Raw genomic sequence first — 16,943 nt, 5'->3', positions numbered from 1 at the left:
AATTTATCGTTTATCATCTCGGCGGCGCATCGTTAAAGCCGTAGCACGTACTTAGCGATAAAAGTACTTAACACTTGTGACTCGCAAAGCCCGACGGTACGCGCCCCGGGGGACGACTTTGCGCCCTGGTTTACGACGACTTTCGCGGGCGAGCGGTCGGCCGAGCGGAGCGTTGCGGCGCCATTAACGTTAAATCCGCGCGCGGCGGTTCCATCCGTTTCATTAGCGATGCGAGATTAGCGGCCGCTTAGGTGCCAATCCGCAGGAGAGCGGGCCCCGAATATATCGCTGGGTACTGTCGCTTCCGCATTACGCATATATCAGGCGAGAGCGCATTTTAGAGGCGACTTAAGCGTCGCTCGGCGATCGAATCTCGTCAACGTTGTCTGCGGAAAGATAAGATGTATCTCGGGCGTTTGGAGCTCCGCCAAAACCGGACCGACTGCAGGGGACCCGCGCGGGGAGGGTGCTCTCCTTCGATTTCTATTAAACGCCCTGCAGACCTCGTCGCGCAACCTGCGTGCAGGATGTCGGGGTCAAAGGTGCGCCAACCAGGTTGCACCGTGCAGGAGCCGCCGTCTCTCTTTCTCCCTCTCGCTCCCCCACGGGGGTAGCTTCTCGGACCGGATCGTAAGAATGAGGAGCCACGTTGAGACTGGTCGTGGTTGCTGAATAGTTGTTGTAAAAGGGCGAGCTGCGAGACGGACGGAGGAAGAAAGCGAGAGAGGAAGAGGGTAAGACCTCGATGTAACCCCTGGACCGCCGTGCAGCCGGGAGGTACGGGGAGCGGACGAGAGTCGCGGGTCACGCGTGTCCGGAATCTCATATAGACAATCTTTACATTTATTTCCTCGCGCGGCGGGTCATTACCCATGGGACTCACTCGCCGATCTCTCCCGAGAATCGTGTACTACGTGTTAGCGATTTACGAAGGCGTTGCGGTGATACGAGCGGGTCCTGATACTAAGCAGGAGCGATTCCTCGCTGCGGCGATCTAATAGTGAACGTGAATTTAGCGCGCCGCGATCAATCGCCAGCGAAATCGCGACATCCGGGCGAACACGATAATACGATGACACGGATTGCGGACATGTGATTTTTCAATTTTTGGAATTGAAGAAATGTCGTGTCGCTAATTTGAAGGAGCTGAAATATGCATTATATCGAATTTCGGCCGCGATAAGTAGATTAACATCTATGAAATCGGACAACTCGTGTTATTGTTACATGCCCCACATTCGTATTCGTACATTGAAATTGAATAGATGGAGATTTAGACGCGATTCTACAAATTTCATATTTAACTGACATTATATTTTGCGCCCAGGCCAAGTATAAAATCAAATGTACATCGCGCCAGGCGGAGCTCGATGTATCGAGCTGACGAAATTAGAATCGTAAACTTCTCGTAGCGGCATAATGTACATAAGTGGACGCATCGCGCAATAGCTTTTCCATGTTTAATGTGCATTCAGTGTTCTACCATGCGGAAAAATGTCCCATCGGTAAACGCATCTGGATACGCGCCAGGCGCGCGTGTGCACGTGTGTAATATCATTTTGGATCGATCTCTTGGCATGCAGTCACCGTTCGGGGCGAATCATTTTACGGACAGATTGTCGTTGTCTCTGGATACGTAGCCGACGTATGATACACGATTATAGGCGGCGACGACGACGAGGACAACGGCGCAACGATATTACAAGGAAACATCTCGCTTTACGATCGACATATCAAATAATACGCTGATACGCGTGACAAACTCTTGCATCCTTAGCGAGTAATGTGCGTAGGCAAATACTTAACTGTGCGCCATTTTGCCAGAACTGGGTACTTTTGCGAGACGTTAAGAAAGAGAGAGAGAGGTTTGGCCTTTAACGTTTCCTCGAGCCGTACGGGCGACAGGTTTTAGCGACGCCTCAGTCGATTAACAGCAACGTTTGACCGATACTAACAAGGACAGCATCTCTCGAGGACGCCGCGCAAGAAGGGCGCGTTACGTCGCCGTTATGTCTCGTGGAACGACGCGATAATATCTGTTAGCCGCGTCCTGCGACGCGACGTTCACGCCAGCTATTCGATGTCGGGATATAAACGCTGGATAAAACCCACGACGAGGCCCCCTTCTCAGAAGAGACCGACTCCGGGGATAGCCGGGTAGTTTAGCTCGGCGATTAGTCAGCCCCTACGCGCTATCACCCTCCCGTTTCTTCCCTCCGCTCCGCCGTACACGCGTAACCCCGTAGTACGCGAGTGGGTGTCCAGCGGTTCCCTCTCTTCTTTTGTGAGTCACTGACGGAAATTACGATCGATCGAACATGAGCGAGCGAGCGAAGGAGAATTACGTCGCACAGTCGGGCGACCTCCTGCTCGTGAGTTCTATCGCAAACGCGTTTAGGACCCCGATGACAGTGGATGACGGAACGTCTCCGATCGGAATTTATTCCCGCCGCGTGTCCCGACGCGGCTGATCTCGTTAGATCGCGCGGGACGATCGTGCGCCCGTCGATGGTCGTCGTATACGTGAATGGGGACAAAAATTTCTCTCGAAAATATCGCTGGTTTTCAAGAACCGAGGGATCTCGTTGCGTGGGCGTTGAGCGTTTGTTCGAAAGTCGCATTTGGGATGTCCCAGTGAGAAAGTTTTAGCTATACTTTATTCAGTATTACTAAAAGGAGGAAAGTGCACTATTTGTGCGCGATATCAAAAATTCCATTATTCTGTACAAGAGGATAACATCATTATTATTAAATAACAGCAGTTACTTTGCGGGGTTGATTAGAGAAAGTTTAATATAAAAAAATATCGATTTTTGTATGGTTACGCGAGTGAACAAAGTTACAAAATAATTTATTATATACACAAATTTTGCTATATTACAAATAAATTATCTAATTTAATCATTTAATCGGATTTAATCTAATATCTACTTTGCAATAATTGAATATTGTACTAGAGGGATTTTTCCCGTTAAATTTGATTAAATTAAATTAAATTAAATTATTGAAACGAACTGAAACAACTAAACAATAATACTTAGAAGAACTTAAAAAGGCTACATGCAATTTTAACATTTTCGTCGTCGTAATCTGATATGGTTGTGACGACCATGGTCCACAGCCATGGTGAACGCGTTCGATGATAGTCGATGATGAAGCGGTTGCGTCGTAATTTATCGCGTAAAAGAGTCACGGTGCTGTCTCGCTGCGCGTATACTTGGCGCGAGACACTACCGTGTCTCTTAATTCTCACCACGCGTGCCGCGGCCGCTAATCTCGTTAGGTTCCCAAGCCGGTCATCTCGATAGTCCGTCGCGGCGACGTGCGCGGAGATAAAATACGTATCGAAATCTCGGCAGTTCTCTAAGAATTCGACAGGATCCAATGAAAGCTGAACGGCCGAGAGAGAGGAAGAAAGAAGAAAAGAGAGAGACCGAGAGAGTGAGCGGAATTGCGCCCGATCGCGCAAGGCGGATGAATCCAATCGACGACGGACAGGACTCCGGGCAAAGTTTTCCGGAGGAATCCTCATTTCGCCCTTATCGTAAACTCGCGTCGAAAGCTTCGTTGACAAGTGGGCGACGGAAGGTCCCGATCAGAATTTATTCTCGCCACGTGTCCCGCCACGTTACCCCGTCTTCTTAAGCCCTCACGACTACCATGTCAAATGTCTGCTATACACTTCACCCTCATTCTCATTTCTCTTTATACCTTTCTAACACCTTTAGAAATCTGAAGAGAGTTCACTTTTGCTATGCTAAAGAAATAAGGGATGATTGACTTTGCTACTATCACAGCTGCAACCAGTAGGAGAAATCGCTTGCATCAAAGCAAAGCACATATAAGTATATGCAGTTTCGAACATCGTGACTTACAGAGTATTTTTCAATAAAAACAAATTTTCGACGACTTACAGAATATTATTGCACTTTAATTTTTATTTGAAAAATATATATTATTTCCGACGTATTTCTCGTAGACGATGGAAGGTACACGAAGAACTCAAAGAATTCCTTTATGCGAAATTGAAAACTTCTGTCGTCGTTAGTATTCTGAAGCGGTTCGTCCCAATTCCGTCGTTGCATGAGTGACGCTGTAGCGTATCTTGACGCTGTGGAAGGAGGTACTTAAGGTTCCATGACTGGTCGATGCCGAAGAATTTGGCGGTGAATTTTTTTCACGGCTCATCCAATAAGAATGATCGCCGGTCGGTTGTCGTTTGTTGTCGAGAGAAGAGCGTGATCTTCCCGAGGGCTTCTCATGATTCTCGTGCGCGGCGCGTCCTCCTCGTTTGAATCCTGTCTTCGCAAAGAAACGATGATAAAGCGAGGGGGCGGTTACTGAATATTTACGCGGGAGCCCTCACGACCTGCGATCGATAATTTCGCCGTGTGACCATGGCGGCGATTAACCTTTAACTGCTCGCGTGGCGCCTGACGGACGCCTCAGTCGTTCTCCGTGTGCGTTTTATTTCTTCTTTCTCCACTCTCCTCTCGTCATCGTTCTCACCCTCTCGCCCATAACGTATCCGAGGATCACGCACAATACTTTTTCGCTTTCGTTAATTCTGTAGTAATTAACTAATATTCTCTCTCCCCGCTGTCGTCCAATATGCGTGAATTAATGCCGAGAGATAGTTGAAAAAGTCTTCGCTGTAACTTCCCACAACAATAGAATGAAGTTCGACTACAACGGTAATCTTGCGTTACAATGAATACAGATCCGTGATATCATGTAACGCTCAAGAAGGCAATTCAGGTCCCGATATTTGCAAGGTTTTGTTTAATCGCTGCTTTATTTTCTCGGAATCCCATGGTCCGGAAATATTTCTTTATGGCTGTGGCTGTTGGTAATACTCGTTGCTTGCAATGAAGTTGATGATGGCTAGTTATTAATAATAAAGTTACTCCCGCTGATGCAACTTTGCTAATCCCACCTTGCGGTATATTAAAAGACTCGGTATTTTCGACTTACTTCCTTTTCGTAATAGCAACGTATCGTTAACGAGTCCCGAGGGTGTTTTGGCCTGCTGTTCGTCAATTATTGCTGCGCAACAAGATTGTTGCGCGGTTCTTGCCGTCTCTTAGCGGTGATTATCCGCTCACGATCGCGCCAGAGGGGGAGAGCGAGAGTTTTCGTAATCTGTAGAATCAATATCGGGTCAAGTGTCATACATAACAACGAACTTAGTTCACTGACTAACGAGATTTATCTCGACAAAGTTCTTCGCTCACGCTCACTCGCCCCGCTTCTTCGGCGCGGCTCGACTCGCATTGCCAAACTAAACATCACGTCCCTCCCTCAATTCAGTCGACCTCTTCGCCCGCTCGTTCCGCCGTCTCTCTCGCGCCCGTTCCCGATGACAGGAGTAATTACATTTTTATGTTGTTCCGACACGAGGCGGTACGTGACTGCAGCGGGATCAATTTGTCCCGTGGCCCTGGCGCCCGTGTTCGCAATGGCAAATGTTATTTACCCGGGATAACGTCGGCGAGACGAAGAACGGGAAACTCAGACACAACGAAATGCGATTCCACGATTGCGAACACGTGCGCGTGAAGCACCTCACACGCCCGCGTTATTCTCTTCCGTTTCGACGTAATTATCGCTCACGAACAACGCGACTTTCATCGATGATGACTAAAAGACTACCCCTTCTTAAAAATCCGTTGCCCGATAGATCACGCCTCTGACCGCCGGAATATGAACAATTTTATTTACGGCAGTCAAACTCTCGTGAAACTCTACCGAAAATGACAAATGCTCATAACTTGGAAGCAATGGCTCACAATGATTGCTCTTTGATTCCTATATTTCTGTAAGCTCCAAACTCTTTAAAACACTTATCAATAGGATTCGTACTCTCTTAACGTTTCTACAGTACATATTTCTATGGGCGATTGGTCTCAATAAATTTTCACGACTCGCATTGTCTGCCTGGGGGAGTCGCGAGTCCTTTAAAAACAGGAGCGAAGAGAAAGGAAAGAGAATGGACGCGGAAAGAGGGTGACCTTAAAGGAGACGATGTGGAGTGGCGTTTCGCAAAGTTCGGCGATGCGGACTCGCGCCGTAATTGTTCAAGTGTCTCGCGTGATCTCGAGCGCATCATCATCGGGTTTTCGTAACCCGGACACCCAGCGAACTCTCATTTCGCAGAGGTCGAACGCTTGGTCGATCAGTCCTCTCGCGTAAAGTACATTCTGATTAATCGATCCGCCGCCGCCGTAATCCCGACCGGCTTGTAAGTGGATCGTTTGTAATCCCGGGAGAGTCGAGAGCATCAGCGGAATGATTTAGAGCGCGAGTATCCCGGCGCGATCGGCAACTCGGAGAGGTCGAGCGTCTCCCGCACTGTGAGAAACGCCGGAGTGATCGGCGATCTCGTGGCGATCTGTTGATTCGCCCTGCCGGCGCGAATTAAATCCTCTCGCAATTAAGGAAACACTGGTACGATGCGCGGCGATGTTCGTTAATGGCTCGCGACATTAAAAAGAAAGCGCGTCTGCTGATGAAGACAAACGACGCGGCGTCGTTAATTACTCTCGATTACCGGCCACCGGCAATTAGTATTAATACCTCTCGCGTGGAATTATTAATAAAAGATACACTACCGCGTCGGGGTGAAACGTTGTATGATTGTGTACGTGTGTGTCCCAAGTATCGGATTTCGCTAGACATAAATGATCATGAAATTATGTATAACTTTAATAATTTATGCATTATTTGTATTTGTAATTGGAGACACACACATACGCATAAATATACAATCATGGATCGACCAAGAATGGGTACAGTGCTCACTTTCAAATGTACGAATGTAATGCTTCATGAAATAAGTTTATTTCCATACTTCACCTTTAAAATTGTGCATTTTTTTATTGCTGCCATAAGTACAGTGCCATAATATTTTTTATTCATTGCTTCTTTTTCATGACAGTTTTTATCGACGAGTGCAAAGGTAAGTTTAGAGATCGATAATAACAATTGATTAATATCGATGAGCTGGACTATATTGGCCAAATTGCCACAGGGATTAGTCGCTACTATATTTTCGGCAATATGACTGACACACACATACATACAACAATACATTAATAACCGATCATTAATAATCATCATCAAATACTTACAATTATGTAATAATTATAGGTATGTTTTAAATAGACAAAATTTGCAAGACACTGTATATAATTACATATAAGTTACTTAAATGGAATAAATATTTAACAAATCAATTCATTCATTGACTTAATTAGCAACTGAACATGTAACATATTTGTAACAAAATCATCTTAAAGAATTACAGACAATATAGAAGATAAAAGATAAAGAAAATTAAAAAATATAGAAAAGTTAGAAACGGGAAATATCACATGTACATGATCGGAATTCACAAAGTTGTTGCAAAGTGAACATGCGGTGCATGGTTTTGAATCTGTCAAGCGCAAGTCGTTAGTCAGGATGGTTTACACGATTGCGACTTTGACGATAATTTCACGCTCTCTTTTTTATTACTCACAATAAATTTCGGGGATCGCCATATATATGCCGGTGCAGAATGTGCTATGCTCCCACGAGACCTCCTCGGCGGTGCGATCACGCGTGGCGTAACGAGCAATTTTATCGCTACGAGAGGGATTATGAGGCCGGCGTCTTCTCGCGAAGATTAGGCAGGTGGGTAGGCGGCCGGGAAGCAGACCAGAAAAGAGAGAAAGAGAAGGAGGAACCGAGCGCGAGAGAGAGATAGAAGTGAAGGGGTGTTTTCGTGAGGGTGGCGGCGGCAAGATATAACTCGCGCGGCGGATAGGAGCGCATTTACGGGCCCCGTGAAGCGACGCCCCGAGTTATCCACGAAAGCCGAGTTAGCGCGACGGGGCCCCGCCGCCCGTAGCTTGTTATCTTATTGTATTGTTAGCGCGGCGCGATGCGCCGTCTTGGAGCAGGTTTCTTCTCTTCTCCCTCGCTCCCTTCGGTGTACTGCTCCTTTGTACGGACTCTCGTCCTGCTTCGTCATCGGTATTTCTCTCCCTCTCTATCTCTTTCTCTCTGGAGAAAGAGCGTCCTCTCGGATCGCGCGCCCGACCCTCTTCTCTCTCTCGCTCCCTTTTCAGCTTCAACTCGTGCTCTTTTCACTGCGCTCTCGGCGAACCGCCGAACTCGCCTGTAAATCGTCCACGAGAGGCGACCATCGTGAAAGCCCCTCGTCGAAATCCTGCGGAATTTTATCAACGCGCTACCACGTCGCTATATCTATGGCATTTCTGAAAGGCAGTGTGTGTACCGAGTATACATCAAATTACAATTTACATAAGCGCAATTATATATTAATGTTATTTCGTCAGTGGAACTATACAATTGTACACGAATATATTAATATATTATGTTTTACTTAATTATATCATACTATCACACTAATGTAAAAACTAAAAAGTTTTCACTTGTCGAGAACAAATAAAGAATTAAAATGAGGAAAGAAATGCTTTTTCTTTTGGATACTGTTGCAACTTTTAGGAATTTACAATTTCGAATCAAATACGTATAGAATTATATATAATTTTCTAAATGTATCAACAAGTTCGCAAATTCCTTGAAAGACTACGATTTATATGACAATTACGAAAATGCATTAACAGTATGCAACATAAACAATGCAAGACTACCGATAGCAGCGATTATTTCTTCACGGTTTATAGGATACCGGCAAATGTAAATGCCGTGCGATCGCGAAAAATCCATAACCGTTTCGAGACAAAGGAAGAAACTGAAAGCGAATACCCCGTACGGATTAGCACACTTGGAAACTGGTTTCGTATCAGAGACGACCTCCGCCGACTCGCGTACACTTTCTCATCCCGATAATTTGATATTTTCTCCGAGCGTAGCCCGTGTAACTTGCCGCTGCGTATGTTCGCAGCATCCGAGCGCGGTGTCAACGGCGTTACCGGACCGGTGATCCGTTCGAGAACGAGAGAAAAAGAGAGAGAAGAAGAGAGAGAAAGAGGAGAGACAACACGTAAGAAGGGCAAGGAGGAGGGGAAAACGCGCGAGGGCTGTGCGTGCGCGCTGCAGGCGAGAGAGATGGGACACGCGTAGCGCCGGTAGAACGAGAGGAGGCGAACCGTCTTCATTATGCTAATGCCGTGCAACTACAGCTGACCGTGGCCAAAAATAGATGTAGATATCGTGGGATGCTGAGTCGAACCCCGAGGGAGTTTTTATACTCCTCTTCTCTCATTCGGGTCACTCTCTTTCTCGCTCCCTCTCTTATAACTCTCTCTTCCTCTGTCTCCTTCTCGCCTGTCTCCTCGCGCATCTCTCCTCGCCATTCCGCTTGGCGCGTTACGCCTGTTCCTCGATTCGGGCTACATCCCGACGGAATGAAATGGTGCCGAGGGTGTAGATCGAATCGCTGTTTCCCTATTCGTGCTTTACACCGTCGAAAATCTCCCTCCTGTCTCATCTCTCTTCTTCTCGTTTCTTTATCTCTCTCGCTATATTTTTCTGTCGCTACGGTATTCTTTTCTCTTTTTTTGCGTGGTAGATGCGCTCATTATCCGCAGTATTCTCCCGCCGGACGTTTCCGCGGAATATCTTATCCTCGTAACGGACGATACACACCGGGTGTTGTTGCGACGGCGCTTGCCTGAAGAGGGTCGCAACGAATATCGTCGCAACGCTGTCGTTCGCGAATTATCATCCTTTTATGGGATAACAAGCACGGTTATCGATATCTCGTCAGAAATTGCACATTTACTACAAGCCTTTCTTTTTTACAACGGCTTGTTATATCGATCATCATAATGACAAAAAATACAATGTCTAATTTTTATATTTGGTGGTAAATAAAAATTGTAAATTTAGAAAGCTGAATGAATGGACAGCTTTAAGCTACCTTGCGATTTAATAAACCTGCAGTGTAGCGATAGACGCATAAAAGAAGTAAAATGAAACAGATTATTCGACATAATACCCTGCCTACGGTGTATTTTCATGGCCTCGTAACTATACTACTGCCCACGACTATACTAGACTTAGCCTACGCGTTGCAGGGCAACATCGTTATCTCGAGCAGCGCATACGCATCGGCGTGTAATGAGCTACTAATATGTGCCACAATGCGTTGTAACGCGTCGCATGCATAATGCAAAATCTATTTACATGAAACGGAAAATAGGATTCGTCGCTTGGCTGAAGACATTGATACTAGGACAGCGTCAGTTAACGACACAAAACTCGGACCTTAAGCGTGGAAACGTATTTATCGTGCAAACGTCAAATCTCCTCGCCGACATTAAATTGGTGTTCTCGTTTCGTCTCGCATGCGGTCTTGCGGTGACGTTGATACGCTTAAAGATACCCGCCTATCGCTTTTGACGTTACGCATTCAGACTTAATTAGAAACGCGATAATAAACACAGTTTTATAGATACGTCGGTCGCAGTTTCTCGAAAGGAACCGACGACGAGTCACCGAGAATAGGATACGTAATGTCCGACACGTGGCTTAACAATAGAGAACGTTCATTTAAAATCAGTGCCCCTGCTTAACTTTCCAGTACACAATATCTCACGACGCGTGACATTACATAGCACAAACATTGACGCAGTGATTTCTTAATGAGTACGGTCGCTGTAAATTTACAGGATCTAGCGGTTTGTATATATCTTACGAATATATTGTATATTGTATACATCTTACGAAAAAGAAATTACAAGAAATTTATGCAGACAAATGAATAAATAAAAATAAATCGCACTACACGATGAGGAAATCATATTATTCGCGCTTACATGAGAGATCTCTCAGGTATCGATGCTCTGCTTGCTCTGTTGCTTTCCTCCCTTGCCGGCGTGTTTAGATGTATCAATATACAGCTAATATTGAGTAACAGGTATTGGGGCCGATAATGTTATCAGGCATCGGTGGCAAAGCGTAGATATTACCGATAATATCACCAAACATCAAGAGCGCTCGTACCACCAATAATCTAAAATAGTGCAACGCAACACGCAGGGTGAAAAAGATTGGCAGACAGCCGGCTGACTGCAAAAGAAAAACGGAAAGAAAGGAATATAGCGCAATGAGTCAGCAGTTTTTGTTAAAAATTTATTCGGTTCAGCTTCGTGAAGAATATCACAAATAATACCTCGTACCCCTCGTCTCTTGATGTCACACCTCGGTGGTTGCCTTTGCTCCTTCTATTCTCTCCTCCCTTTCTTTCTCTTTCCTGTCTCACGTTCCGTGCCACCCTCCGCGCCCTGTCTTTGCCCACCATATCTTCTTTTTCTCGCTTTTATGCAACCGAACGTGCTTTGCAACGTACGCGGACTCGCTACTCATTTTTCAGCGTTGATGCTATCTGGCGCTCGGCGTGCCGAACAATTTCGCGTTCCTGATTATGCATCTCGGCGATATTATAATTAATTGGCGGTGTGAGAAGAGCGAGTGCCGAGGCACATCCAATAATGCGTTTCATATCGAATTTTACTGCGTAAAGGAGCGCTTATAAATCGTAAATTGGCAGACAGCTTTCAAGTAGCTTCTATCTTTTTTTTCGATTTTTAGTCTAATTTAATTAACATTAAGCTCAAAGGTAAATTATTAATAATAAAAAGAACCAAAGTGCAAGAATGTGTAACATGAAATGTAATGGTTAATAAATATATATAATAGAAATCTTACACGCACGCACACACGCACACAGACACACACAGAAATTTATTTTAAATTTCTTGAACACATATTTCTACAACTTATCGATTTTTTTCATGTTTAATGATATGCATTTAATTAAAATATTGTAGATTGAAAGAACAAAAAAGCTGCAATTATTTCGACAAGCATATTAAATAAAAATCAACCAAAACCAGAGCCGAAGATAAATTTTCGTGCAGATGCGTACTTCCGTTGCGATGTAGCCTGGAATAAGGATTTTAAAAATGGAAAGTGCATTTATGTCAAGGTAGACCTACCTTGGTTTATCGGAGTTTGGGACGCAGGAATGGCGCGCTTCCGCTTCCGTTGGAGTATCAAAACTCACTTAAGAAAGAGTTTCAAACCGGAGATACTCACCACGTGTAACACGAGAGCAAATCGATATGCCTGTGATTGTAACGACGAGACGAGATTAGAAATTCCAGTCGCATTACGCGCCCCATTTCTACTTTCAGGATGGAAGGCATGGAAGAATCTTATCTGGAAGAATCTTTCTCTTTAATTATCGAACATTTTTATCCATCATTTGGAAACGCCGACGTTGTTACACTGATTATTATATTAGCACATTATTAATTGCAATTCTTTATAATTTCCACTGTTTAATCTTGCATTAAAAGTTTGAATAAATAAGCTTCTATTTTCAATAAGCTTTACACGCAGCGTTGCGCTGGTGAGAAGATAATTGGCATTGTTATATTAATTATAATATAAAAACCCGGCTTTGAATTGGTCAATGCCATTAAAATTAAGGTCACGGCTTTCGAAACGCACGCAGGTCGCATAAAAGTAATAATAAAACGAAACGTCCGTGTCCATCGAGTTAAAGGACAGATGTAAAAGCTGATATGCGAGAGTTACGTGCGAAAGGAGCGCTGATGGTGATCCATCAGGCAATGAGCGTCTGCTTTCACTGAACCCTAGATCGGCAGGACGAACCGGCGCCCTAAATCAAGATGGACCGTGGATGAAGTGCAGTCGGGCCAGTCTCTATCGTGGCATCGCAGCTACGATACCGATGAACAAACGAACAAGGTGTGTGTGCGCGCGCGCGCACGCAAGAGATACTAGACCGATGTATGCGAGAGGTACTAGTCCGAATGATACACTGTGGCTCCGGTTTGATATCGGACTTGAACGATCTCTTCTTGCTCTGTACAATGAGATGCGGGATATATTGATTCACACACTCCGATTCACAAAACGTTTGCACGGGCTTAATATCCTCGTTTTATCCCCGAACACTATTTTAAAAGTAAGAGAATATAAATAAAGGGAATAGAATGAGTGGAGTGTTTACAATTTCCATGATGCTTTATGATACTGCAGTTTTCAATGTGGGTTTATTGATCAATTCCGAGTTCACGTTGTTAAAGATCCTCTCTCAAATCCTTACCAAGGCGAAGATTGTGATACAGAATGAGAGAGGACATTCAGTTACCTTCAGTTAAGGCTAACAGACCAAATCAGGTTCTTAATAGCTGGCGGTTTAGGACTCGTGGTTTCACTGCCACTTCCGTTCAATATTTGACACGATTTTGATTCTTTACGTGTATCTGTATTGTAAGCAAGCGGTTTGTACCGCGAACTGTCCGTATATTTCTTGGAATTTCACGAGTCATCATAGACGCGAGAATTTAAAATAACGATTATTATCCTGCTTGTTAACACGCTTTCGGAAAACAGGGATGTGAGCAAATAGACGCACAAGTAAACAGGTACATATTTTGTATTTTTGATGTATTTTGAACAAGATATATATATATATATACATATAAAATTATTTGTTAAGATAAGACTGTAGTACAAATTAGCCGAGTCTTTGCATAGAAAACTAGCAACTTTGCCGGTATTCGACGGTTAACACTTAAGTAGTTCTATGAATTTTCATGAGTTGAATATTCATGATGTCATTTATTTTATAATAATATGTACAGCAAAAGCGCGTATAGCGCATATCCAAAGAGACTCTCGCGAATAAATCATATAAAAAGCACAGCGAGCTAGTCAACTGTACAAAAGAACCTAAATTTATAACCGTGAAGGCCAGTTTGACACGCGATTACTTAAGTACTTCTGGAGTCAGGCACAATGTAGCATTAAAATGCGATCGATAGCTGAATAAGTTCCCTCGTTTAATAGGATTAGATACGATCAACTCGACAATCTACGACGCACGATATTTTCTACGTGGATTTTCATCACGTTTTATCTTTCGAAGCTTCAACTTTCTGCTTTTGCATCCTTTGCTTTCAAAGGATGTATTTGCAAGCGTTCGCTTTCCAGCGTAGACCGTTCTGTACTATTTTGCGACAAAAGGTTTTAACCACTGAATCGAGTCTTGGAGGTGTTCCAGCGGATCGGGACTTGAATCAGAAAGTTTGAGAAGCACTGCGTTAAACCGCACGTGGACGCCAACGAGATTACGCGCTGATGTATCTACATGTATAACAGTTGGCGATGCGACGGGACATCGCATTCCTCCCTCTCGCTTCTCGTACTCGAAATTCGCAGTTTTGAAATTCGTGCGAGTGAACAGTTGTAGGGAATCGGCCGCGCGAGTCGCTCGGTCCAATTTTGAGGTCAATAAAGCGACACGGAATTTGGGCGAGCGCAGCGCGCGCGGACGAGATCGAATCGCGAGTCTAATCCCGAGCTCGTTCACGACGTCCGTAGCGCGTACAAACGTAATACCGAGCGCTCGCGCGAAAGACGCGGCGATCCTGCGTCCCTATCGCGTCCGAGGATCTTCCCGCTGAAGCCATTGGCGTCGGTATAAAGAATTTCCCTCCGCGATCTCGTCTGGTTTCCTCCCTCGCGCGTTCTCCCTTCGTCTCTCTGCGTTCGGGTTTTATCACTCTCTCTTTCCCGCTCCGGTTTGCTCGTTCTTCCTCGCACGCACGGCGAAACAAGATTACTCCGACGTATAGTATGCGCGCGGTAAGTTCTCCTTCGCCGTTTCCGTACTGACGGAAGGAAGGAGATCGCGAGCGACGACTGAGAGAGACGCTCTACGAGGGTCACCGAGGAAGCGGGAGGGAGGTAACTGACTAAACCCCTCCACCCGCGAGCGGCGAGCGTGATAGTCAGCAGGCGATGCGCGACCAAATCTAACCTAACCCCATTGCCGGTTCTCCAGCGAGGCAAGCAGCAGGCAAGCGAGTGAGCGAGCGAGCGAACGAACTGGCAGACAGGCTGAGTCGCCAGGCGGCGAGAACGAGACGAAGACGGAGTTCAGTCATATGGGGAATGATAGGACATGCAGGAGGGGGGAGAGGGGAAAACGCGAGCATGCGCGTTGTGGCGGTTTATCGAGCCGTGGGGAGGGGCGGTCGGCGGGCTCGTTGTCGCCGCTGCCGTCGTCGACGTCGCGGCGGCGGCGTCGGTGGTGGCGTCGGCGGTGGTGGCGATGTGGCGATCGTATGAGTAAGCGAGACAGCGGGATCTCTGGGGTGGCGAGAAAGAGAAAGAGAGAGAGAAGGAAGAACCGTGTTAGCGGGAGGACAGGGAAGGGAGAGGAGATATCTGACAGGCGTGAGCGAGAGAGAGAGAGAGGCCATCTCGAGCGAGACGATAAAACTCCGAAACAAAGAGAGGAAATGCTTGGTAGCATTAGAGGATGTGGAAGGAAAAAGTGGAGTTATCTAGCGGAGTAGACGCAAGCGAGATGACAGAACTCTCGGATTGCGGAGAGGAAGGGAGCGGGATAGTACGATAGACGGAAAGAGAAAGACTGTATGGCCGTAATAGAGGGTGGATGGAGAAAAGAGGATATCCAATGTGGGTGCGAGCGAAAGGGAGATATACGATGGAGAACATCGGAATGTGGCTGGATGATACGCGAGAGAGAAAGAGAGAGAAAGAAAGAGAGAAAAGGAACGCGTACGCGCGGGCGAGACGCCATGACGCGCAGCGCGAGAGAGAGATAGATTGCGAGTTGCTGGAGAACAGCTCGAGAAGGGGGTAAGGGGAGTACGCGCGACTGGCGATGGTGGGGCTCGCTGGAGTCGGAGAGGGGGGAGAGAGGGGCGCTGCCGTCGGGCAGTCGCTGTCGCGCCAGGCCCCCGCTAGCGGCTAGCAAGCAAGCAGCAAGCAGTCGCAATCCCGTCGCCTAACCAGCATCGCTCGCCTTACCTCTTCACCCTCTCTCAAAAATCGCATTTGAGGCTTCCGTCAGCTGCATTATACACGTCGCTCCGTTTCCGTTCAAGTGCCGGTTGTACCAAACGATACCGTCGCGTTTGCCGTCGCCCCCGACGTACGTCGCCATTGCCGTAGCTACCGCCGCCGCCGCCGCCGCTGCTGCTGCTGCCGCCGCCGCCGCCGCCGCCGCCGCCGCCGCCGCCGCCGCCGCTGCCGCTGCCGCCGCCGCCGCCGCCGCCGTCGTCGCAGCCGCTACTATTGCCGTCGTCATCGTCGCGACACGTAGTACGTCGCCGTCGTCGTCGTCGCCGTCGTCTTCATCATTCACGTCGCCGTCGTCGTCGTCGTCGTTGTCGTTGCCGTGTTGCCGTAACGTTCACCCAGTTTGCGCGTGTCTCGCTGTCAGCGGCTCGTACCGATCTTTAAATCCCGGCGACGTTTGACATTTCCGGTCCGTCAGAAACGTCACGGATCACGCGGAGAAGAGAAAAGGAGCAGAGAGAAGGAAGAGACGTGAGAGTGAGTGAGAAGCTCGGAGAGAAAGAGAAAGCGGCAGCGTGCGCGGAGCTGAAAAAAACGGGAGAAGTCGTGTGATCGGGGAAAGTTGATTATGAATTGGAACATTGGTGCAGCGGCGGGTCAGCAACGCGCACTCGAGTCGGCTAACGTGTAAGAGGGAAGCAAAAGAAAAAGGGAGAGAGAGAGACAGAGCGTGAGCGAAAACGGTCGTTTTTATCGTTACGCGATACACTCGCGCGGATATCGTGCATCGTGCCCGCGAGACCGTACCGGAGTAATACAGCAAAGTGAGAACGCACGAGTCAGACACAGTTTCGGAGCAGTGGTGTTCACCGTGCTGTCGAGAAGCTGCGAGATATACATACGTGTGCCCGGCAGAAATTTCGCTTGGTGTTTTGTTGATCGGTGCCAGGAGTCAGAGTGGAGACGACTCCGAAGAGGAGCCTAACGTACGAGAGAGTTATCCGCTATCGTCATCGTCGGTCGTCGACGACGATCGAGCGTCAAGGTGACCGACATCACGGCAAAATCGCGGCTGAACCCTCCGTGTGTTCCGCAGCAAGGTA

General features: G+C 46.8%; 1 protein-coding gene across 10 annotated transcripts in view; it reads left to right on the top strand.

The window, feature by feature from the left end:
- The first annotated feature begins 16,117 nt into the window (after positions 1–16,117).
- Positions 16,118–16,943, top strand: part of LOC105281789 (AF4/FMR2 family member 4) — a 334,516-nt gene continuing 333,690 nt past the window's right edge. For 7 of the 10 annotated variants that reach the window (XM_026968017.1, XM_026968014.1, XM_026968009.1 and 4 more), the window contains exon 1: positions 16,119–16,940. The gene's annotated coding sequence lies outside the window, so the exon portion shown is untranslated. Of the gene's footprint in view, positions 16,941–16,943 lie in introns of all 10 variants that reach the window. The other 3 variants (XM_026968018.1, XM_026968015.1, XM_026968016.1) reach the window with 2 other exon arrangements.

The sequence above is a fragment of the Ooceraea biroi genome, chromosome 2 (assembly GCF_003672135.1).
Source record: "Ooceraea biroi isolate clonal line C1 chromosome 2, Obir_v5.4, whole genome shotgun sequence".
In the NCBI taxonomy this organism is placed as follows: domain Eukaryota; kingdom Metazoa; phylum Arthropoda; class Insecta; order Hymenoptera; family Formicidae; genus Ooceraea; species Ooceraea biroi.
This window is presented reverse-complemented; position numbering and strand designations above follow the sequence as displayed.